At 44.3% G+C, this 24,766-nt stretch overlaps 1 long non-coding RNA gene across 2 annotated transcripts in view; it reads right to left on the reverse strand.

Annotated features, from left to right (window-relative positions):
* Positions 1-1,660: 1,660 nt before the first annotated feature.
* Positions 1,661-24,766, reverse strand: part of LOC134947639 (uncharacterized) — a 199,776-nt gene continuing 176,670 nt past the window's right edge. For both annotated transcript variants that reach the window (XR_010182673.1, XR_010182672.1), the window contains one exon: positions 1,661-2,143. This is a non-coding gene — a long non-coding RNA (uncharacterized LOC134947639). The remainder of the gene's footprint in view (positions 2,144-24,766) is intronic.

The following is a 24,766-nucleotide window of genomic DNA, read 5'->3' on the forward strand; positions in this document are numbered from 1 at the left end:
ATATATATATATATTTATATATATTAGTGTGTGTGTGTGTGTGTGTGTATATATGTGTATATATATATATATATATATATATATATATATATATATATTATGTAAACACACAGTACCCGGAGCAATAATAAAACAGCCTGGCTACCTTTTGCTGTAATACAGGAGACAGGCGCATACACGTTGCTCCACACGCTACCTGCCACTGCTAGGGACATTTCTTTACCCTGCAGCCTGCGCGCTCAGGCAATTACCGAGCCGCAGGCTGCTGCTTTACAGGCTATTGGACAGCTGAGCCGTCGCTCAGCTGTCCTGTACTGTTAGGCTGCCCTGGCGTCGGTGCTGCGGGTGGAAGGTTTCCAGGGCAACCAAGGGAAGCCGGAAGCGCAGCTCAGTGCCGCAGATCGGTAAGAGCTCCGATCCCCGGCGGGGGGCCCTTTTAGGAAGGGGGGCCCGGGGTATTTACCCCCCGGGCCCCCCCCCTTAATCCGGCTCTGGTCCAGTGGTGCTGTCTTGTGCTGCATCAGTCCAGTGGTGGTGTCTTGTGCTGTATATTATTTACTCCAAATAAAAGGGTTATATACATTACTTATATTATTATCCAAATAATTTTGAAGGGATTGCCCTGTGTGGTGTAGCGGTGCACTCGCCTGTGCTGCATATTATTATAATAACTCAGAATAAAAGAGTAATTATTATCCAAATTAATTTTACAGGCTTTGCCGTGTGTGTGTGCGTGTGGTTTAGGGGTACACCCTCCTGTGCCACTAATATTGTGCGTGTATTACATCTGGGCAAATTCTAGCAAGTCCCATGTTTTTTGTGCCGCACACTTTTGTCGCTTAGCTTAGTCATACAGCTACCTCATTGCACCTCTTTTTCTTCTTTGCATGATGTTCTGTTTGGTGCCTAGTTTTTTGCCATCCTGTCTGCCACTGCAGTGCCACTCCTAGATAGGGCAGGTGTTTGTGACGCACACTTGTGTCGCTTAGCTTTACCATAAAGCTACCTAATTGCACCTCTTTTTCTTCTTTGCATCATGTGCTGTTTGGGGCCTATTTTTTAAATCTGCCATCCTGTCTGTCACTGCAGTGCTACTCCTAGATGGGCCAAGTGTTTGTGCCGCACACTTGTGTCGCTTAGCTTAGTCATCCAGCCTCCTCAGTGCAACCTTTTGGCCTAAAAACAAAATTGTGAGGTGTGAGGTGTTCAGAATAGACTGGAAATGAGTGGAAATTAATTTTATTGAGGTTAATAATGCCATAGGATCAAAATTACCCCCAAATTATGTGATTTTAGCTGTTTTTAGTTTTTTTTCAAAAATCATCCAGATCCAAAACCAAAGCCAAAACACGAAAGGGTGTTTTGGCAAAATCAATCCAGATCCAAAAGACGAGCATGGAACCAGAACCAAAACCAATGCACAAAACACGAAAAGTGCCCGCCACACATCTCTAATTTAAGGGTAGTGTATGGAATTGAAATGTCCACACTCACGTTAACTCCTTCCATGCTTTTTACCCGGAAAACTGGTTTTAGCTGATTGAAACTTCCTGTTTTTGATAGATGGGAAGGGGAAGTAGAGAATGCACTACCATATAGAGTCTTCCAGTAAAAATAAATAACTTCACACAATGCACATTACACTTATTTAATTCCTACTGCCTGTGACTCTTCTTGGAAATTATGTGTGAACACCATATATGCACTTACAGGCATACACCAGCGTGTAACTGGAACGATGAACAGCCCAGTTACTTAACCAGTGGAGTTGGTTTATTGATATATTACAGGAATACAACTCACCAGACAGTGAGTGCATAATGCAAACGGGTGGCAGTCTGGGGATGCTTGAAAACATTGTGGATTGCAGGTCATTGTGGATTGCAGGTCTCTCTGGACCTATGTAGGATGCTTCTGTCTCCCGGAATATCACACTACACAGTCTCATACAGTAAAGAAATAAGATGGCCCCAACACATGCTCAGTAGTGATCTCGGGTGCCATCTTGGGATAAGGCATGAAGTTTCACTGGAGAAAAAGAAGACACAAGACTGTGCAGTAGCGCACTCCTCTTTCAACACCTACCGAGCTACAAGCTTCTCCATGTTACACAAACATTTAATTTTAGCTTCTCTGTAGTGACCTGTAAAAAAAAAATTTGGTTAAACACATGAAAAGGCATCAATATGACTTTAGCTTGGCCTTCTTGGAAGATTGCTTGGCCTTCTTGGAAGATACCTTAGTAAACTTTACTGACAACACGGACCATAACAACAGTCTCTTGACTCACAAACTTGGGACTGCTGTCACTATCACAATTCTTGATTCTTTTCAAACTTGTTATTTTTAACTCTTACAAACTCAATTTGCCTACAGTATTTTGTATTTCCATTCACATCAATCATACTTTAGTTTTTGCTTTGGACATCTTGAGGCTCACTGACAACAATGTTTGCAAATTCTTCCTCATAAAGTATACCTCTGAGGTGGTTAGCCAATATATGATCTTGCAGAAGATCCCCTCTGTACCTGAACGTCAATGCTGACAGTTTCTGACACATACAGTACTTGCTCTGCATATCAGCTTCCAGCTTTTCTTCAACTTGTACTGTACATGTGGGTTCTCCACTGAGATAATTACATATATATTATATATTATGTGTATATATAGATATATTACATAGATATATAATATACTGTATATATAAATGTGTCATTATCTCAGTAGGGGAACTAAAAATGTGTGATTTTGAATTTTGGATAAGGGATACTCAACCTGTATTTTGAAGATAACATCTGTAGACCTGAGTAGCTTTATCCCTCATATATGGTATTAGCCTCTCTCTAGCCTCAATGTCCCCGCACACTGCACACTACAGTCTCTCACACTGCACCTGCACCAGAAACAGCAACAACCATGTTCCTTCCTGGCCGTGCAAGGCATGCCGGGAGTTGTAGTCTCCCCACGGCACTACTGTAACGTCATGGTGATGCGCACCCTCCGCAGTCTATCCTGCCAGATACACATATATTCCACAGTCCCAGATATGCCCCACAGTTCCAGTTATACATATGCCCCACAGTGCCAGATATGCCCCATAATGGCAGATATACATATGCCCCACAATGCCAGATAAACATATGCCCCACAGTGCCAGATATGCCCCACAATGCCAGATATACATATGTCCCACAGTGCCAGTTATACATATGTCCCACAGTGCCAGTTATACATATGCCCCACAGTGCCAGATATGTCCCACAATGCCAGATATAGATATGCCCCACAATGCCAGATACACATATGCCCCACAGTGCCATATATACATATGCCTCCAGTGCCAGATATGCCCCACAATGCTAGTTATACATATGCCCCAGCCCACCCCACACCCCCCTCCCACTGCTCACCCGCTGCTGCTGTGTCGGGGGATGGAGAGGAGAGCGGAGTGTGGGCCCATCCCTCTGTGTTGCTCAGTCAGACTCTGGTGGTCTCCAGGCACGGCGAGTATCTTCTCAACTGAGCACCGGTTCGTTAGCCAATCAGAGTTTGCAGGCCGGCAGCTGCATCTCCTGATAGGCTGCCAGTCCGCGAGCTCTGATTGGCTAACGAACCAGTGCTCAGTTGAGAAGATACACGCCCCGGCCGGAGACCAAAGTCTGACTGAGCAGCACTGAGGGACGAGACCGCGCTGCGCTCTCCACTCCTTCCTAGACACAGCAGCGGGCTGGGAAGGGGAGGAGGAGCACATCGATGGCTTTTACCGCAATAGCCGCTAACGGTGGCTATGGTGTGTGTGAGTGGAGGCCCGTGGGTACAGCGTACAGATGGCTACATTCTTAATGGTATGCCATACCCGAGCGTACCGCCACACTTGCAGGCCTGGTCTCTCCTATCCAGATCTGAGACTCTATGACTCAGAGCTCCTAGCCACACCCAGCGCCACGCCCAGCATTAGGAAATGAGTCACAGATCTGGAAAAAAATATATAGGAGATAATATTATATTAAAAAAGTGAAGAACACTCACCGAAAAACCATCAATCTTTAATCGCTGTTATATGTCAGGCTGTGTTAGGATGGGATGTAGTTAAAATGCCACCAGACGGGATCCAGTCGGTCAAAATACAAATGCCAGAATCCCGAACGATAGCATAAGGCCGGCGTCAAAATCCCGATGGAGCTCGGGATCCCGGCGTCGAAATACTGACTCCCGAAATCCCAATGATTCTTCCAGAGAGACTGCCATGGGGTTTGGAGGTTAGGTTTAGGCATTAGAAGAAGGGGGTTTAGGATTAGGGTGCAGGGATGGGAAGGGTATGGTTAGATACCAGGGTGGGGGGGGGGTTAAGGTTAGGCACTTGGAAGGGGTGGTTAGTGTTAGGCTTCAAGTTAGGAGGGTTAGATTTAGGCAGCAGGGAAGGGAGGGTTAGGGTTAGGCACCACCAAAGTACTAAATAAATTTCAACACCACTTAAGCCATAATTTAAGATCTGTGGAATCAAGCATGACATACAGTACAATAGCTGATCGTACTAATCATAATAAGCCCCCCTACATTGATCCTTGTTGCCTTCTGGTAAATACAGAAACTGATTCAATGAACAGATTGGAAAGCACTCCCTATTGCCAGCTCTAAAGTGCTTCTAAGTGACAGGGTCTGGTAACTAAGCCTTGGAAAGAGATAAAGTGAAGATAGATAAAGGCCCTAATGTATTAAGAGATATAAAGTACCAGACAATCCGCTCCTAACTGCCATGTTACAGGCTGTGTTTGAAAAATTACAGTTAGAAGCTGGTTGGTTGGTATTTTTTTTTCTCTGCACTTCATAGCTCTTCAAGGCTTAGCACATAGATATACCCCTAAAAGTTAAAAAAGTTTCTTTTGACTACTTGATATATATGATATTAGGGAACAATGCCTCGGGTACCCTTAAAATAACAACTGTAAATGTTTCTAATGTGTTCCACCCCCAAGCTGGAGCCCTTGGATTTTCTTCCTTCTTTCCTAGGTCTCCTTCAATCTTCTCACAGCTCTTGTGGAAAATCAGTTGCAGCAAATATTTGTGCAGAAGGATAAATCACAAGCTGCTACCCAGAAATTCTGGCTTATGATTAGATCTCCCTATCACAGTCCACCATCACGCCATTAAAAGTGGTGAATAGAATTGATTTGTCAGCTCTATATTACAGAAACTATTCGGCACATTGTTTCTTATATGCAGTGATATTATTTAAATGTCACCTGAGGGCTGGCTTCTCATTGGTACTAGCTTCCAATTATAGCATTTATATTCTGTGCTCCATTGTTCCTGCTTAGCCTGTATTCTGATCTCAACAACCAGTAATGAAAAAATCAAGGTCTAGCTCACTGTCACAAAGTGACGGGTAAAGAGGTTGTCAACCCCCACAAATTTCAAAGAACAAGAAGTAGTAAAACCAGCACTGGTATCAAGGGAACTTTTAAGAGAGGAGGACGCCCGTGTCCAGCCTCCTCCATTCAGGCCCCCTCCTCCCTACCGGGAGTGATGAAGAAGCTGAGCTCTAGAGGGCTCAGACTCTATTGCGCATGCGCAGATCTCTGGGAAAATGGCGTAGTGGCCATTTTCCCAGTGATTTCTCTACTGTGCATGCACAGAGCTCCGTGAAAATGTCAGCTGCGCCATTTTCACAGGGTTTTTAACAGCGTCGGTGATGTCAGCGCGGGACTCCGGAGGGATGAGTATTAAAAAAATGGGTGCAGTATGTGTGGTGGGGGCCCCCTCTGTACTCAGAGGCCCATTCGCACCGCGCACACTACACCCATTATACATACGCCAGTGGCTGGTAAACAAAATTATAAGGGATGGTATATGGTAAAGAAAATGCACATTTATTAAAAACCACAATAAAAATGAATAGACTCACAGGGTATAAATAGATACCACTAACTAGGCCACAAGTATATTGGTATATTAGTCATGCAACATCAGACTCGCTCCTGCAGTAATCAGTGTTTAAATTAGGACTTTTTCCTTTGTGTCAGTAAGGTAACCGATTTTATCAGCAATGTACTACAGGTACCAGTATGTGAATCTGAAGTCCAATAGTCCAATGGAGTAACAGGAGGTCGGATGCCCAAGCTCTGTATCTGGACTCCTGTTACTCCCCTAGACTTTTATTTGTATTTTGCCATTCTCCTTGGAACAATCTGCAGCGTTATGGATACCTGGTGGATAATACTTCAGCCAGTCAGTTGTAAAAGGGACAACTGTACATCGTATATTAATTGTGTACACCAGAGCTGGTTTTACTTCTTCGTGTATCTGATCTCAGCTTGTGAACTCAATTCTGCCTTGGTCTGCTGTCTGTACCTTGCATGCATGGTCCGCATTCAGTCACTACTCTACTTTTCCTACTGCGTGCTGCATACTGCCAAATCCACCTGCTGTGATTGCCTCATCGGTCACTTTAAGGAAGATTTATCAAAGCTTGGGGAGAGATAAATTGGGGAGAGATTAAGTACCAACCTGATCTGTTGGTAATTTATCTCTACTCTATCCCTCTCTTTAAGCTTTGATAAATATCCCCCACTGACCAAAATTGCTGAACTGTGAACTTTGCCCTATACTACTGGACTGTGTTACTGGTTGTCTTTGGGGTGCGTGCTTTACTAGGTCGGCATTCATCATGTTGATATTCATAATGACATGATTGAAATGTTGAAATGTAGCCCCTTAGTTCCGAGCACGCAATGCAGGAGTAATTATGGGCGATTTGCATTCAATTCAACATCTACCTCCAAGTGTTTACTAAATGTAAATAATTAATTAATAAAGTGACAAACTCGTAAAATATATAGAATAAGAAGAGTTGCGCTGGGCAGTCATTAAGAATTGCAAATCAGAGACATTTCCAGGGACAAGCAGTTTCAGAGATAAGACTTTTAAACTTAGGACCACGACTGGACATTGTCCCACTGTCTCATCCGTGGGCCTCAGTGTGGGAGGAAAGTTGCATCTCTACTTAGCAGAGCAAATGGTGAATAGATGCCGTGAGCATATGCAAGGTGTCTATTCTGTGGAGGGAAGGATTGAGGACATGGCCAGCAGCTCCCAGAGTTCTGGGCATGCCCCCACAGTGTAAAAAATGGAAGGCATGGCTTTGGAGCAATGCATTTCCCATGAAGCCATGTCCCCTGACGCAAAAGCCATGCCCTCTTTTTAGGCACAGGGTCCGATTTCAAACCAAAAAAATAGATTAACAGCGCTAATAAATGATATGTGCAGACAGGTGTAAATGAGAATACAAAAATGTATTAAATTTCACATAACTTTTACTGGTATAACCATTAGCATCAATTCAGTAAAATTCATAAAATGGAGCAAAAAGAAAAATTCATAAAATGAAGTGGGATGGGGGGACGTAGCCTAGCTTGCAGACTAGGTGGAAGTGCCTTTTACGAGCTCCTGCTGGCCCTGCTTATATTTGGTGCTATCCCCGGCATATCTGCCTCCTTATACCCACCTGTGATTATCCATCAGGCCCGGGACCCAGGGCAGTCGGAGGGGGGCTCCCCGTCGCATTTCCGTATTGAGGCCTGTATTCAGCTCCACAGCCAGGACCTCGAGTTTGGGTCCAAGACCGGAACGCGGATGCATCTAGACCTCCGGCGGCTCCCTTCTGCCTGCCATCCGCCTCCCTCACTACCGCCTACCTGCTCCAGGCCATCAGGAGCGGCGGGGCTCCGGCTCCTGCTCTCTGCCCACCGGAGCCGTGGCGGCGGCTCCCCAACCCCTACGTCTCCTCCGATGGCGGCCATCTTGCTGCACCCAGCCCGCACATCAGCAGCATTGTCTCGCTCTCCTGAGCGCCGACTGGGCCCCGAAACTCGCCTACTACATAGGCGCCCCCTGCACAGTGCCACAGTAGTTTAAAGTGACCTACAGCTTCCCTTGGAGCCCCTGTGAATTGGGGCCTATGAGGGATCCAGGAACCGCGGCCTGGAGTGGCTGTGCAGCCCCACTGGAGGTATCCTGCCAGCGCGGAAGCCAGTAAATAGCCTCTCCTATTTTAATTCAGCTCCAACTGTGGACAGCCTGGGTGTCCTCTGTACCCCCCTGGTGCCTCTTGTCCACTGCACAGCAAGGAAGGTCCATTCCTAGTGAGAAGAGTGGTCACCCGATCAATAGAGCCCCTGTGACGCTGTGCTGTTTTCTGCTAGCTGGACGCCTGCTTCACCTTCCTCTCTGCTTATTGGGAATCTGATCTCCAGGCACTGCAGGTTTCTGTTGGAATTTGTAACTCACTCTCATATCTCCTACATTTGCCACTTGAACCTCTCAGATTTCTACAGATCTCTGCCACAGATAACTACAACGGAAACCCTCCTCGTAGGAAGGAATTACCTTACGAGGACACCCGGATCTGAATTTGGAGTCGCTGCAGGCCAGGACTTCCTGATCGATCTGGGTCTTTTCAAAATCTGTTGTTGCAGGTGGTGGCTCCTGATGCGTGGGCCGTCCCCTGCAGCCATTGTCTATTGCTAATTTCACCCTCTCTAGCTTCACACAAAGATTTTCAAATCAAGTCTAGTACTTACGGGATGTCTGGGTGCCCCTTCCGTTATTATCACCCGTATCCACTCATTTATGTAGTCATATACACGCCTGTGGTCTCTCTTGCAATTCCTAGCCCTGTCACTATACCCTCAGCAGTGAAACAATAATTCTACAGACTGCATTGATATGGCCAATAGAAATCGTCGGCCCTCCACGGGGGCTGCATCCTTATTCTTTGGCCCCAAATGAGGTAAAAACTCATCTCAACAGCCTGCTTCGCCAAAGATCACTCCCAACGCCTCATCATCTCCATCATGGTCAGATGAACCCATTGACACTGACTCTGACCAGTATGATTCTCTTGTCCAACGTATCGCAGCCACTTTCAGGGTTGAGCTGAGAGCAGCCATTCAAGACTTGAGATCAGATCTCTCCTCTTTGGGTTCCCGTACAGACGCCCTGGAATATAAAACGGATGATCTGTGTAACTATGAAGATGTGATCACCCAGGGGATGTCTGATTTGCGCTCGGAAGTGAAGTCGTTGCAAGAGCACGTTGAGGATTTGGAGAATAGATCTTCGCAACAATCTGAAAATAAGGAATGTTCCAGAATCCATAGATACTTCAGTTTACAAGACTATCTGTTCGGCTTGTTTCGGCTTCTTCTCCCTGACCTCACAGAGGACCAATTTCTGTTGGACAGAGCTCACAGAGCCCTCCGTGCGAAGCCCCCCCAGACCAGCCTCCAAGGGACATTGTCTTACGGATGCATTTCTACCACATAAAAACGAAAGTCCTGGCGGCATGTCGAGGAGTACCGGCGGTCTTGTACAAAGGATCTGAATCTGAATGTCTCTCTCTCTCTCTGTGTGAATAAATACAGGAACTGAACTGGCAGCAAGTCCATCATCCTCTGAGACCAAAAAAGCCACTAAGCTCCTGTGTGATCAGTGTGTTATCTAGTTTCTGGGGGAGGGGTTCACAATGAGTCACCAGTCCCTTTGAATATGCTGAACAGGTTCAGCCTTGGGGACGTCCAAAGGGGCTGGCCTGAGTTTCCTGTCCACCACCTGTTTGGAATATCTATTGTTCTAATAAAAGTGATTTTTAGCTTTCATACATGTAATCATAACCATCCGCTGCAATGTCCCACAACTTCACAACAAGCATCAAATGAATCTACACATCAATCTGGTTGCTTCAATAGTAAACATGACCAGTCCATCTGGCCTCGTTCAAATAACACACATTCATGACATTAATTCATTAGATAATTTTAAATCATCATGATGTCTGGCGCTTGATATTATTATAATTATGTACTGTATGAAATAAGTGTCGAATCCATCTCTGTGGCATGTCCGCGCAAATGCGTGTGTCACCATATATTGCTGTGCTCACTGCACGTATTTGCAAGTATAGCGACTCATAATGTGTGTAGTTTGTATGCTCTCTCCATGTAACACTTATTTTTTTGACTTCGACAGTCCACTCTTTGGCAGCAAACAATAACTGCCATCAATTATTAACATAAGTAAAAATATTTCATACCATAATCGGTGACCGAGACACAAGTATGTATGCATTTCGCAAATCAGACACTTGACTATATTTGGGGAATACAGGGAGGAGGACGAGACATCCTCTATATGCACTCAGCGGTCACGGGACCACTGGTTGGGTGTGGGACAACATTCAACCTATAGAGTATTGATAAAGCTAAATATTTATCGTATATAAAACACTTTAAGAGGTATAAGAACACTGTACGCTATCTACGTAAGAAGTACCGTAAGGGTACGCAAGTTGTGTAGCGATCGCTCAACCGTAGTCGAGACGCTCAAGCGTCACGTTCGCTTACGGCCCAGTGATCACAGGCAGACACGCTATTGGCTGCCGACTAACGTAATGATTCGCTATAGCGTAGCGTATGCTCGGGACCACGAGGAGATCACCAGCGGTGCAGACGCTTACAACGTTAAAACCTTTATATCTATACCTTTAACAATAAAATATACAGTATACCTTAGTGTAGAGACAGAGTGTAAGTGCAACCTGGTGTAACCTGATTAACTACAAAGCTGCTTGAGCGTCACCGACGCTCAGATAATACTTAACCCTATAAAGAATACACAGATACCTGGGCTTAGGGTCCAAAACCTATTATATGTATTATAACTATTATACTTGCAAGAGGAATCACAGTACAAATGATACACTACAATATAACATAAACCAACTAACCAGATAACTACACAGGAAATACAATACAATACAATACAATAAAGGGAAAATAAGAGAGAGATAGAGGAGGGAGAGAGAGAGATGGCTCACAGTAAGACAATATGATTACGGAGAAAACTTACGCACAAAGGGAAACGATCGCATGCGCCTCGATATCCAGCTCCCGATTATCAGCAATGAGAACTGTTGAAGAGAGTGAACTGGATACGGTCGGCCTGCCTATTTATGCCCCACACACAATACAATTCAATGGTCCCTACAATCTCATTGTTCATTGGACACAGGAATTCGGCTTCGCATTATAACAAAAGGTCATAGGTTGATTCATACAGGTGGGCTGTGACTATTTCCAACTGCTCAGGTGGGAGGGAAACTGGGTTTCCCGCCGCATGGGTAATAAAGTGCAAATAAAGTAAATGTTCATAAACTTCTTATGTCCATAACTATTCGCACGAGCGATTGATCTGCTTCAAACCAACACCGGAATATTTCTAATTAAATATTCTTCCGATGGATACTAAACACCACTGTATTACTCCTGTCTGACCCTTCGTATCAAACAAAGAGGGATTTCTCTGTTCATGAACATTCTATATTAACCAAACTTTCAGAATCTATCAAAGGGACCATGATCTACAAAATACATTATTAGTGAAAATATGTAATGATTGAGTCGCACGCTACGATCGCATAAACTCTACCGTAAATACGCATACCATGCGCCTGCGGGTGCCCGCGACTGTGAGTATGCGCACGTACGGGAGAGCGTACGCATGCGCAGCACGGACCTGTGTGAGGTGCAAATATGGTAGTGTGCATAGAGATATTTTTCTGACTTTGACAGTCCACCCTTTGGCAGTCAATAATAACTGCCACCTTCTAAAACATTTCAAAAGGAGAAAAATATATGTCAGGGGTTAATTCATTTCCATGGTTGGGTAAGGGAGGAGAGAGGAGTAGGTGTGAAGAGGGTATGACCTAGTGAGATAGCAGAAGCATGTGTGTATGAATCCGTGTTTGGGGGGTCATGTATCATCGTGCCGTACGTGTTGTAAATCAAGCTTCGAGGTATTGCGAAGTATACATTTGAATTCCTTCTTATCCCGTGGTACGGGTCTGTGGATGGGCTGTCAAACTTTACCGAGCTCTTTTCGGATTTGAACAAAATGGGGAGCACATCTTAGTTGATGATACATGAATGGGGGAATATGTGATTGCTGATATCTGTGCCTGTATTCCCTATACTATGTGTGTCGTTAACTGAGGGTTGTAGAAATGAAGAAAAGACATAATTACGGTAAATGCGGTGGTATTCTATGTCAGGTTAATGTACATCTGTCGGTTGAAGTTTTGTTCGGTATCAGTTGAAAGTCATCTTCTTTGCGCTGTGTTGCCCATTAGGTGTGAGCAAGAAGCTTTGTCAATGCCATTAGATTTACAAAAAATGTTGGGCTAGCGTAAGTTTAAGAATTCTAGGGAAACTGGGGATCCATGGCAAAGTTCATCAAATGTCCATATCTCAAGTGGTCAAAACTTCTTCTTTGGTCTATCCGTTGTCTGTATAGCGTCTCGTCAACTTCCTCGTCCAAGTGGGTCTTTTTATCTTGGAGAAAAACCAGAAAAACAGGTGAAAGAAACGGACCGTAGAAATCGCATTTTCATTACATCATTATTTCTATCATTGGGTCATAAATCAAATCCAGGTTAATTACAGTTTCTTCACTCCTCAAACTCATTACCCTGGTACGATGTTTGCACTTCATTAAAGCCTGACCGCATCTAAATATCAAGCCAATTGATATGACAACACCTAAGATACATAGGAGAAACTTCCCAACATCCATTATGACTCCTTGGGCCCAGTCTCCCAAACCGGAGAACCAATTTCGCGGGTTCAACCATGACACCCAACCAGTCAGCTCATTACCTACAGCAGCAAGAGTGAGATTGTGTTTTCGGCGAAATTCCCACTTCAATTGGAGAATATCGTCCATCTTTTGGTCTATGACCTCGACCGGATCCTCGGTGCTATTCGTGATATACGTGCAACACTTCACGCCGTACTGTGTTGCCAATGTAACACAATATCCGCCTGTCACTGCTGTGAGGTAATTAAGAACCATTCTATGCTGCACCAGTTCTGTTTTATAAGCTTGAAGTTCCCTTCCAGTATATCTAAACGTGTCATCATACATTTCAGTGATATTATCTAACAAATTTGCGAGCGCCGATATGTATTTATAATTTAGCACTCCTCTAGCGGTGCGGGTGAAATCTAACGCGATTAAGAATTGAATCCCGGTGGATTCACTTATCAGATCAGAGGCCGGATGCTCTGTCTTCTCTATCAGGTGCCTTTTAACAACGTGCTCGTAATGGGTGTGAGTATAAGGAGCTTGGGCACCACGATGTATGTCTTTCATTTTGTCATGTGTTACAGTCATTACTTCAGGCAATACTTTTCCAATATAACACAATCCTTCAGAGTTTGGGGCAAGCCACTTGTACGCCTTTCTCCCGCATATGAAATATGCATCATCGGGGAGAACATATGGGACGGAGAAGGACATAACCATATTACACACCTTCCAGGTGAAATCTCCTAACCCTAATTCTTCCATCTGCTTAATACACGTATCAGGTTGTACGATATGTGCACAGTATCCTGGTGATACTTCTCCAACTCTCGTAATCCTATTTCCTAAGGTGTACCTATACCGGAAAGATTTTCCTCTACTGGCTATGTGGCGTACAAGCTCTGTATCTGTAGGCATTCTATCTGCTCTATGCGAAAAGGTCATGGTGTGGTTACTCCATGACACTTCCCAATTTCCCGGCTTTCTGGGATTGGAGATGTTGAAACATAATAGGGACCTATCCACATGGTATTGGTGGAGCTTCAAACTAGGAGGGCTGGAGATATTAAACCTCCTGTCCACCGGTCTCCCACCATTTAACTCAAGTACCTCCCCTATCGTTAAAGGAAATGGTACTAGCCCTGATTTGCTATGACCTTGAGGTACTTGAGAGCATACCCAACAATCTGTTTTGTTTAACACATTACCCACTAAGGAGTGATAGTCACTCAATGGATGCCGGTCCATATGGATATTAAAACTGGATTGGCATTTCTTAATGCACCCATCTTCAATGACATTGTTACAGAGCCTACAGATACAGTTTTCCTCAGCTAACAATCCGTCACAATTCCTTCTATGGTCAATGCTATCGGATCGTTTTCTGATACTCGCCTTTGCTTGTTGGTTAGGTTGATCTTGGAAAACTACGCCTCCATCTTTATCATCAGAACCCATTCCAGAACCTCTATCGACCTCCATGGTACTCTCGCCGGAACAGACTGCTCTGGTCAACATCATGGTCAACAGGAAAATCCGGATCACAGTCTCTTGGGGCAAGTCCATCTTATAGGAGGAAACGGAGAAGAATGAGAAGGAGGAAAAAGAAATTTGAGGGAGAGGGGATGGGAAGTGGAGGAAAATAATAAAAGGGAGTGGGGAGTCGACAACAGCTCTCGGTCTTCAAGGCTCAGGTGCCGCCTCAGTCCTCCTGGAACAGACACTCCAGTGATACAACCTCTACCGTCTGTTCCTTATCACGGGACTTCTCTGGATCAGCAACCTTCTTGCAGTGGGATGAATGGACCCAAGTCTCTCTCTCAGCAACCTTTAATGCTGTAGTGCTAGTCAATAAGACCTGGTATGGTCCTTCCCATCTGTCAATAAGGCAACCTGAGCGTAGAAAATTCCGTATCATTACATAATCCCCAGGTTCAATGTCATGACAATTACTATCAGGTAAATCAGGAATCACCAACTTCAGATTATCATTTTGATTCCTTAACTGTTTACTCATGTTAATCAAGTATTTTACAGTTACTTCATTGTTACATTTCAAATCATCCTGAGGGTTAATCATGGCATGCGGTTGTCGACCAAACAAGATTTCAAAGGGAGACAGATTAAGAGGGGACCTGGGAGTGGTTCTGATACTGTACAATACAATGGGTAAAGCTTCTGGCCATGTCAATCCTGTCTCTGCCATCACTTTACTCAATTTATTTTTAATAGTGCTGTTCACTCTTTCGACCTTCGCACTCGCCTGTGGACGGTACGGAGTGTGCAGCTTGCTATCAATTCCCATCAACTTACACATTCCTTGAAAGACATCACCTGTAAAATGGGTACCCCTATCACTTTCGATTATTCTCGGGATACCATATCTACATACAAATTCCTGCACAATTTTCTTAGCAGTAAACATAGCGGTATTTGTAGCCGCAGGAAATGCTTCGACCCAATTTGAGAAAACATCTATACAAACAAGTACATATTTCAAATTCCGACAAGGGGGTAATTGTATAAAGTCAATTTGTATTACCTGGAAAGGGCCGCCGGCAGGTGGGATATGGGATGGTTCTGTAGGTATTGCCTTTCCAACATTCTTTCTCAAACAAGTAAGGCATGACATTGCTCTTTTACCCGCATGAGAGGAGAATCCTGGGGCGCACCAATATGCTCTCACCAATTTGCACATCCCTTCCTTGCCTAGATGAGTCAGCCCGTGAGCTGCTTCAGCCAGACATGGAAGATATGCTCTGGGGGCCACTGGTTTACCATGTCCATCCGTCCAGAGTCCTGAGGACTCCTGGCCATATCCCTTTGCCTTCCAGACTGCCTTTTCCTGTGTGGAACACAAATTTTGCATTTCACACAACTTCTGTGTGTTAATGGTATTAAATACCATCAATTGTGTGGTGTCTGTCTGTATGGGGGTAGCAGCTGCTAACTTAGCAGCTTCGTCTGCTCGGCTGTTACCAAGTGATACCGGGTCTTGGCTATATGTGTGTGCTTTACATTTGATAACAGCCACTCTGTCGGGTTCCTGTATCGCTGTTAGAAGCCTTTTTATGTGAGCTGCATGCGCTACCGGTGTACCAGCGGCCGTCATGAAATTTCTGAGACGCCATAGGGCTCCGAAATCATGGACTACCCCGAATGCGTATCTAGAATCGGTGTAGATATTGGCTGACTTACCCTTAGCCAATTCACATGCTCTGGTTAGGGCGACCAGTTCAGCAACCTGGGCTGAGTGAGGTGGGCCTAGCGGTTCCGCTTCTATGGTGTTTTGGTCATCTACGACTGCGTATCCAGTACACAAGTCTCCCGAGTCTGACTGTCTATGACAACTACCGTCCGTGTAGAACGTGAGTTCTGCATCTTCCAGTGGGTTGTCACTGATGTCAGGCCTTGCGGTAAAATTTTGGGTCAAATATTCCATACAATCATGTGTATCTTCCTTTATATTAAATCCTCCTTCCCCATCACTCTCACCTTCCACCCTTTGTGCCTGACCAGGCACACCTGGGAGATACGTTGCAGGATTTAATGCACTGCATCTCCTTATGGTGATGTTTACGGGGGCCATTAGTGCCAATTCCCATCTTGTAAACCTCGCTGATGAGACGTGTCTGGTTTGGGCAGAATTCAATAAGGCTGATACTGCATGTGGCGTATGGATTGTGAGGTTGTGACCTAGCACGACATCTTCGCTTTTTGTCACTAGCAATGCTATCGCAGCAACGCTTCGCAAGCATGTGGGGAGGGATCGCGCTACCGTGTCTAGCTGAGCGCTGTAGTATGCAACTGGCCTACTGGCATCACCGTGTTTTTGGGTTAGTACACCTGCCGCGCAACCAGCACTTTCTGTTCCGTATAGTTCAAAGGGTTTCCCATAGTCTGGCATACCTAGTGCTGGTGCCTGCGTTAGGCACTGTTTGAGTCTCTCAAATGCTGTTTCGGACTCGTCTGTATGCGAAATCCTATCAGGTTTGTTTGAGGAGACCATTTCCTGCAAAGGTAACGCCAAGATGGAAAACCCTGGGATCCAATTACGGCAATACCCACACATTCCTAAAAACGTTCTGATCTGTTGCTGGGTTTGTGGCAGAGTCATGTCTCTAATTGCTTGGATTCTATCAGCGGTCAGGTGTCTCAGTCCTTGTGTTAGACAGTGTCCCAAATATTTTACCTTAGTTTGGCATAATTGTAACTTGTCTTTGGACACCTTGTGTCCGGTGTCTGAAAGATGAAACAGGAGCTGTTTCGTATCCTTCAGAGATGCTTCCAGTGAATCTGAACACAGTAGTAAATCGTCCACATACTGTATCAATACTGATCCACTGTCTGGTTGGAAAGACTGTAAACAATCATGCAAAGCCTGAGAAAATATACTTGGACTATCTATGAAACCTTGGGGTAATCGAGTCCATGTGTATTGGACTCCTCTGTATGTAAATGCAAACAAATATTGGCTGTCAGGGTGCAGAGGTACCGAAAAGAAAGCGGAGCAGAGGTCAATAACAGTGAAAAATTTGGCAGTGGGAGGGATTTGCATTAGGATGACAGCTGGATTTGGCACTACGGGGAACTGACTCTCAACTATTTTGTTAATCCCCCTTAGATCCTGCACTAGTCTGTAACCCCTCCCCCCACTCTTTTTAACAGGGAAGATAGGACTATTGGCAGTGCTGGACGTTCTTACCAGAATGCCCTGTTGCAGCAAGCGCTCTATTACTGGGTAAACTCCTAACTCCACCTCTGGCTTCAGAGGGTACTGTGGGATTTTTGGAGCTATCCTACCATCTTTTACTTGTACAACTACTGGAGCTACGTTTGCCATTAATCCAGTGTCTTGTCCGTCTTTTGTCCAAAGTGACTCTGGTATCTGAGATGTCATCTCTTCTATTTGGGATGGATTCCTATTTGTCATAGTGGTATGTGACATTAATTTTGACGGGGAGTCTAACATGTCTCGTACTTCCTGAGCGTGATTCTCAGGTATGTCCAAGAATACACCTTCAGGAGTACAATAAATGACGCACCCCATTTTACACAGTAAGTCTCTTCCCAGGAGATTAGTTGGTGCCGATGCAGCCAGCAAAAAGGAATGCTTGGTATGCAAAGGCCCTATTGTAATCTCGGCTGGTTTGCTAACAGGGTAGTGCTGGACTACTCCTGTTACTCCCATGGCTGGAATTGTCCTACCAGTGGTTCTCATGCCCACTGTCGAATTTATCACTGACTTGGCCGCCCCTGTGTCTACAAGAAAGTTTAAAGTTTTACCAGCTACATTAATTGCGATCTCGGGTTCACTTCCAAGGTTGGCAATTAATTTTACTGGCTGCAGATTACAGGTATGGCCACACCCCTATTGGGTATGGTGACCTTCCTGAATCCCGCTGGCAGCAACTACTTGTGAGGGAGATAGTTGGGAACTACCAGAGGCATGCCAGTCTCTGTTCGGGGGATATCTTTTTGTTTCCCCTGTATGTGGCTCATAACTCCGTTTCTGTGGACCCCGATCCCAATGTCGTGTGTCGTGTCGTTGTCTAGGGGGTTGGTATGAGTTTCGTGGATTCTTTACTCTACAATCTCGTGCCATGTGTCCCTGTTTGTGACAAGAATAACAAGTAACCATACTTGACTTACCCACAGGATTTGGTGATACAAACAAAGGCTGCCTTGTGGTCAGAGCCTGTATACTTACTGACATTAATTTATCACCTTGTTGTTCCCTGTGTCTGGAGATGTTTCTATCGTGATCAATAGCAGCCTCTCTCAAAGTAGCCACAGACAGACCTCGCCAACATGGTTGTGTGGTCTGTACCCTAGTCTTCAATGACTCTTTTAAACCATCCATCAGTACCGATACTGCTACTTCCCGATGGTTTGTGTCTGTTTTAATGTCTTCTATGCCTGTGTATTTTGCCATTTCTAATAATGCTCTGTGAAAATACTCTGCAGCTGTCTCTGACTCCTTCTGTTTAATGGAGAATATCTTATTCCATTTAGCTACCGCTGGGAAATACTCTTTTAACTGCAAGTTTATTCTTTTCACATTATCTTGGTTGTACACATCTGTAAGAGGTACATCATGATCTAGTCCGCAATCAGCTAAAAATTGAGTTGCGTCGACATTTGAGGGTAAACATGCTCTCAGCAATATCTGCCAGTCTTTATTGTTGGGCTCTGCAGTGTTACCTGTGTCTCTGATGTATTTTTGACTGGCAACTAAATCTTTTCTAGGGTCAGGAAATTCAGACACTATGGTCCTTAATTCCATTCGGGAAAATGGGGTGTACATGGCAATGTTCCTAATGGGAGTGGCTCCTGATGTGTCTGTTTTCCCATTTGGCACTGCTATTACTCTAACAGGTGTAATTCTAACAACCTCATTCTGTGTAGATTCTACAGGCTGTGGTGAAATAGCCTCAGCATAATGCATGGTGCCGTACTTACCAGTTGATACGACCTCACCTATCCCTCCGCTAGGGGCCTTTACTAATCTCGTGGGTGGAGCTGTGCCTACTGTGGTCTCTGCTATGGTGGCTGCTAGAGAGAGTGCTGAAATCGTTGCCGATTCGTCCTCTTGATCACACTCCTGAGGAAAGTTCAAAACAGGGTACAACTTGCACGGGTTAATACTTGCATGGGTTAATGGGTTAACATTATCATTAACATTTACACAGTTACTAAGTGATTTTGTGTTACACCTTAGTGCGTCTTTCTCCGCAATCAACTTCTCTCCTGATATATATGGTGGCGGTGGGGCCGTGGCAATCAGTTTTCTGTTAGAGCCAGATCCCGCCGCCTGAGCCAAACCTCTCTGTATCTCACCTTCCTGTTGCCACAACTGTAATTAATCATAATGCTGGATTCGTCTCTTTGTTGATTTTATGAGACATATCCTCCTCCTTAAATTTTGTAACACTTCTGAGCTGAAGCTACCTACTCTTGGGAATTTCTCCCCGTCATGTACAGTCATTCTCTCCCATTCATCACATAAAGTTTCTGTGTGACTTCCATATTTCTCACACATACCTGGCCGACCCAATTGGTCGGACCACTGAATCAACCCGAACCGAGGTTGATCGCCCCCTACCTGAACAAGTGGCCCCCATAGTTCGAAAGTGTTGCTTTATTTAGCCAACCCTTACGCAAAACCAAATGTCCACAATAGGCTGACGGTGGCGGTTTACCGAGTACCCCACTCACTCGCCCACGCCGACCAATACGACCTGATCACACCGATATGGTGCTGGCGTACTCGACCTAGGGCCCCTGCGACCTGAACCTCTATTTACTGGAACCTGCGAGGGTTATCCGAAGAACACTTACTCTTTCCAGTAACTATTGGTTGCTGGATAGTTCCTGAGTGAGCAGCAAACTTCCCTTAAAATAAAAAATTACACAAATCACGTTAGAGTGTACAAATAGCGTTTGTGACCCCTTTACTCTAATGGTATTAGGTCAGATTACTAACTACTGCACACACTTACGTGCGGTCCAGTCGTTCAGTACACAAACAACTAAGCTTATGTACGGAAAGACCAATGGAATCGAAACTTACGACTGCGAATTCCTTCAGCCAGAGCTCATATGGCCTATATGGGTGTTGCACCAACCCTTTTCGGTGTTGTGCCTGTGAACTGTATAGCGGACTTCCTTGTCGGCTGTACCTGGACCTCCTGGTCTGCTATGACCTCCTGGTCTTGTTACAGTATGACCTCCTGGTCTTGTTACAGTATGACCTCCTGGTCTGCTATACTCTAATGCTCAAAATTGTATATTTAACCAGGGATGCCTCCCTAGCCACCGTGCACGTCACTTACACGCATGTACCTCACGAGTACTCGACTTTTCTTGTGGTTCAACCTTTAAAAATTGTAAAAACACTCACTCATCACATGTACACTTTTGTTTCTATTTCTATTTCTGCGCAGAAATTTTTCTTTAGATCAGGTGTGTTACCAATTAGGAGCAGGATCTGTTAATTAAATTTCGGACACCCAAAAATAGACTTGCGTTATTTCTCGCCTCGCGTTATTTATCGCTTTGCGTTATTTATCAACTTTGCGTTAAAAATCAACTTATCGTGACTTGAGCTACGTGGGCGTAACCGGACGCTCCGTTGCGTAATATACGCTGCGTGCGTCGGCCTTTGGATTGCGTACGCAAGTCTTTGTTAGAGACACGTATACGCAAAGCAAAGATCCACCGTAACACAATTTATACTTTTATCAATGTAGATGATCCTTGATCATCTACCACACAACACACTGACTTCGCCTTATCTCCCAGGCAAAACTGTGTGTTTGTCTATCTTTTAACTATATTACCTGTACTCTTAAACTATGAAATAACGGCAAATCTCTTTTAGCACTTCTATCAACTATAAAACTGGCAGACAGGAGAGTGATATACGAAAATGAAAAAGAAAAAGAAATGCAGATATATATATGTGTGCGTGCGTGTGTACGCAAGACAGAAAAATAAAAAACAGTTTTAAAAGACACTAGCGTTTTGTTCTTACCTCCGGTTCCCGGATTCCTTCAGCACTCTTTACCTAAGCGAAGCAGACGCTTATCCTGTCAGCACTACGAGGGATACAACCTCCCGCCCTTTGCTGAGGGATAATGTCTGCTGATCTACCTAGTGCAGATATGTGAAGGACGGGCGAGCCGCCAATTGATAAAGCTAAATATTTATCGTATATAAAACACTTTAAGAGGTATAAGAACACTGTACGCTATCTACGTAAGAAGTACCGTAAGGGTACGCAAGTTGTGTAGCGATCGCTCAACCGTAGTCGAGACGCTCAAGCGTCACGTTCGCTTACGGCCCAGTGATCACAGGCAGACACGCTATTGGCTGCCGACTAACGTAATGATTCGCTATAGCGTAGCGTACGCTCGGGACCACGAGGAGATCACCAGCGGTGCAGACGCTTACAACGTTAAAACCTTTATATCTATACCTTTAACAACAAAATATACAGTATACCTTAGTGTAGAGACAGAGTGTAAGTGCAACCTGGTGTAACCTGATTAACTACAAAGCTGCTTGAGCGTCACCGACGCTCAGAGAATACTTAACCCTATAAAGAATACACAGATACCTGGGCTTAGGGTCCAAAACCTATTATATGTATTATAACTATTATACTTGCAAGAGGAATCACAGTACAAATGATACACTACAATATAACATAAACCAACTAACCAGATAACTACACAGGAAATACAATACAATACAATACAATAAAGGGAAAATAAGAGAGAGATAGAGGAGGGAGAGAGAGAGATGGCTCACAGTAAGACAATATGATTACGGAGAAAACTTACGCACAAAGGGAAACGATCGCATGCGCCTCGATATCCAGCTCCCGATTATCAGCAATGAGAACCGTTGAAGAGAGTGAACTGGATACGGTCGGCCTGCCTATTTATGCCCCACACACAATACAATTCAATGGTCCCTACAATCTCATTGTTCATTGGACACAGGAATTCGGCTTCGCATTATAACAAAAGGTCATAGGTTGATTCATACAGGTGGGCTGTGACTATTTCCAACTGCTCAGGTGGGAGGGAAACTGGGTTTCCCGCCGCATGGGTAATAAAGTGCAAATAAAGTAAATGTTCATAAACTTCTTATGTCCATAACTATTCGCACGAGCGATTGATCTGCTTCAAACCAACACCGGAATATTTCTAATTAAATATTCTTCCGATGGATACTAAACACCACTGTATTACTCCTGTCTGACCCTTCGTATCAAACAAAGAGGGATTTCTCTGTTCATGAACATTCTATATTAACCAAACTTTCAGAATCTATCAAAGGGACCATGATCTACAAAATACATTATTAGTGAAAATATGTAATGATTGAGTCGCACGCTACGATCGCATAAACTCTACCGTAAATACGCATACCATGCGCCTGCGGGTGCCCGCGACTGTGAGTATGCGCACGTACGGGAGAGCGTACGCATGCGCAGCACGGACCTGTGTGAGGTGCAAATATGGTAGTGTGCAAAGAGATATTTTTCTGACTTTGACAGTATGCTGGGACAGTGCTTTGGCCCATAATGTCTGATTTGCGACGAACATTTCACACATACATGTACCTACGTCTTTGTACACTGATGTTTGGATTCGATTGAGGTTCTGCTGGGTAGGTGAAGAAGACACAAACAAATCGTGACAGCGACACACAAAATTTTCATGATCTACATATTCCTATCATCTTCCGAACATTGCCTCCATTTCTGGAACGTATACTAGGTCTGTTTAATCATTGAACAAGGGTTATAAGTAGTGTCCTTCCTAAATAACATAAACCTTCGGAGTTCGGTGAGAGCCATTCATAAACCTTTCTTCCACATATATTAATGAGCTCTTTATCTGCAATGTATGAATAGCCATTGTCTGATTGTTCCTGATTACCTCTGAACTCCATAACTACTAGACCTTTGATTTTTCTCTGATTTTAACAAACTGATCGGCTAAGACTGGGATCCTATAAGGAAATCACTCCTTCCTACAGAACCAGTTCCAGTCCCACACTCGACTCCTCATAAAAAAACCTTGCAAAAATAGAATATCCTTGAAGAAAATGTTTGTCAGCGGGAAAGAGAGAAAAGAGAAATAGAACAAAACAACTCTTGTTCATAACAAATCAATTACAATGACTGGTCTTTCTGCAGTCCTTTAGTATGCTCAGGTAGTGTTCAACCGTGCCACCTCTCAGTCTTCATGGAACAGAGTCTCTGGTGATACGAGGTTCTCTTTGCCTTGCTCTTTGAACACACAGTTCACTTGGAACACACAGTTCACTTTGCTCTCCACCTTGCTCTTTAAACTCATAGTTCATTTGGAACACACAGTTCACTTCGAACACACAACTCGATGAATGTGAGCAATAAACTACTTTGTCACGAGTTCTCTCCGGGTCAGCGACCTTCTTGCAGTGGGACAAGTGGACCCAAGTCTCTCTTTCGGTGACCTTTAGTGCTGTCAACAAATCTTGGTATGGTCCTTCCCACCTGTCTATTAGGCAACCTGAGCGTAAGAACAATCACACAGTCTCTTGGTTCACAATCAAGACAGTTAGTATTTAGCATACCAGCAATCAACAGTTTCAAGTTCTTTTGTCAAGTTCTCAAATGCTGGCTCATCTCAATAAGGTACTGTACTGTCACCTCATTGGTGTATTTCTGATCATTGTGCGGATCAATCATGACATGAGGTTGTCTTCCAAAAACAACCAAAAAGACACAAATACCAAAACAAAAACAAAAACAAATTTCAAAGAGGGTGATTCGTCGAGTGTTGATCTGGGAGTGGTTCCGAAGCTACATAATACTAGTGGCAGTATCTATGATCACAATAGTACAATTTCAAGCTTTGCTCCTACTTCTAGGGGTACCATTATCTACACACAAATTTCTGCACAATTTTTCATTGCGGTAAACACAGCAGCATCCGTGGCGGCAGGAAATGCCTCTACCCAGTTTGAGAAAACATCAGTGCACACCAATACATAACAATAATTCCTAAAGGGTGTTAACTGTACGAAGTCGATTTGTATTTCCTGAAAAGATCCGTCTGCAGGAGGGATATGGGATGGCTCTGTTGGTATTGCTTGACCAATATTCTTCCTCAATCAAGCAAGACAGGTCATTGCTCTCTTTACCTGCATGAGAATAGAATCCTGGCGCACATCAGTAGACTCTCATCAGCCTGCACCTACCCTCTTTGCCTAGATGAGTCAGACTGTGTGCCACCTCAGCTAGACTTGGAAGGTATGCTCTGAGGGCTACTGGCTTACCGTGTCCACCTGCCCACAGTCCTGAGGACTCCTGGCCATACCCTTTTGTCCTCCAGACTGCCTCTTCCTGCAGGGAACACAATTTTTTTGTATCTTAATTTAACTATTGTGTGTTTGCAGTGTAGAGTACCATGAGCATAACTCAAAAAAAAGAAAAGAAAAAAAAAGAAACATCTCTAGAGGAGAGAAAGAAGAAGAAAATGAAAAAGAAAATGTAGGTTTGCCATTCACCAACAGACATATCAGTGTCTATACAAAATTTCCCTTCACCAGTATTCCCACTCTCCA

Source organism: Pseudophryne corroboree, chromosome 8 (genome assembly GCF_028390025.1).
Source record: "Pseudophryne corroboree isolate aPseCor3 chromosome 8, aPseCor3.hap2, whole genome shotgun sequence".
Taxonomy (NCBI): domain Eukaryota; kingdom Metazoa; phylum Chordata; class Amphibia; order Anura; family Myobatrachidae; genus Pseudophryne; species Pseudophryne corroboree.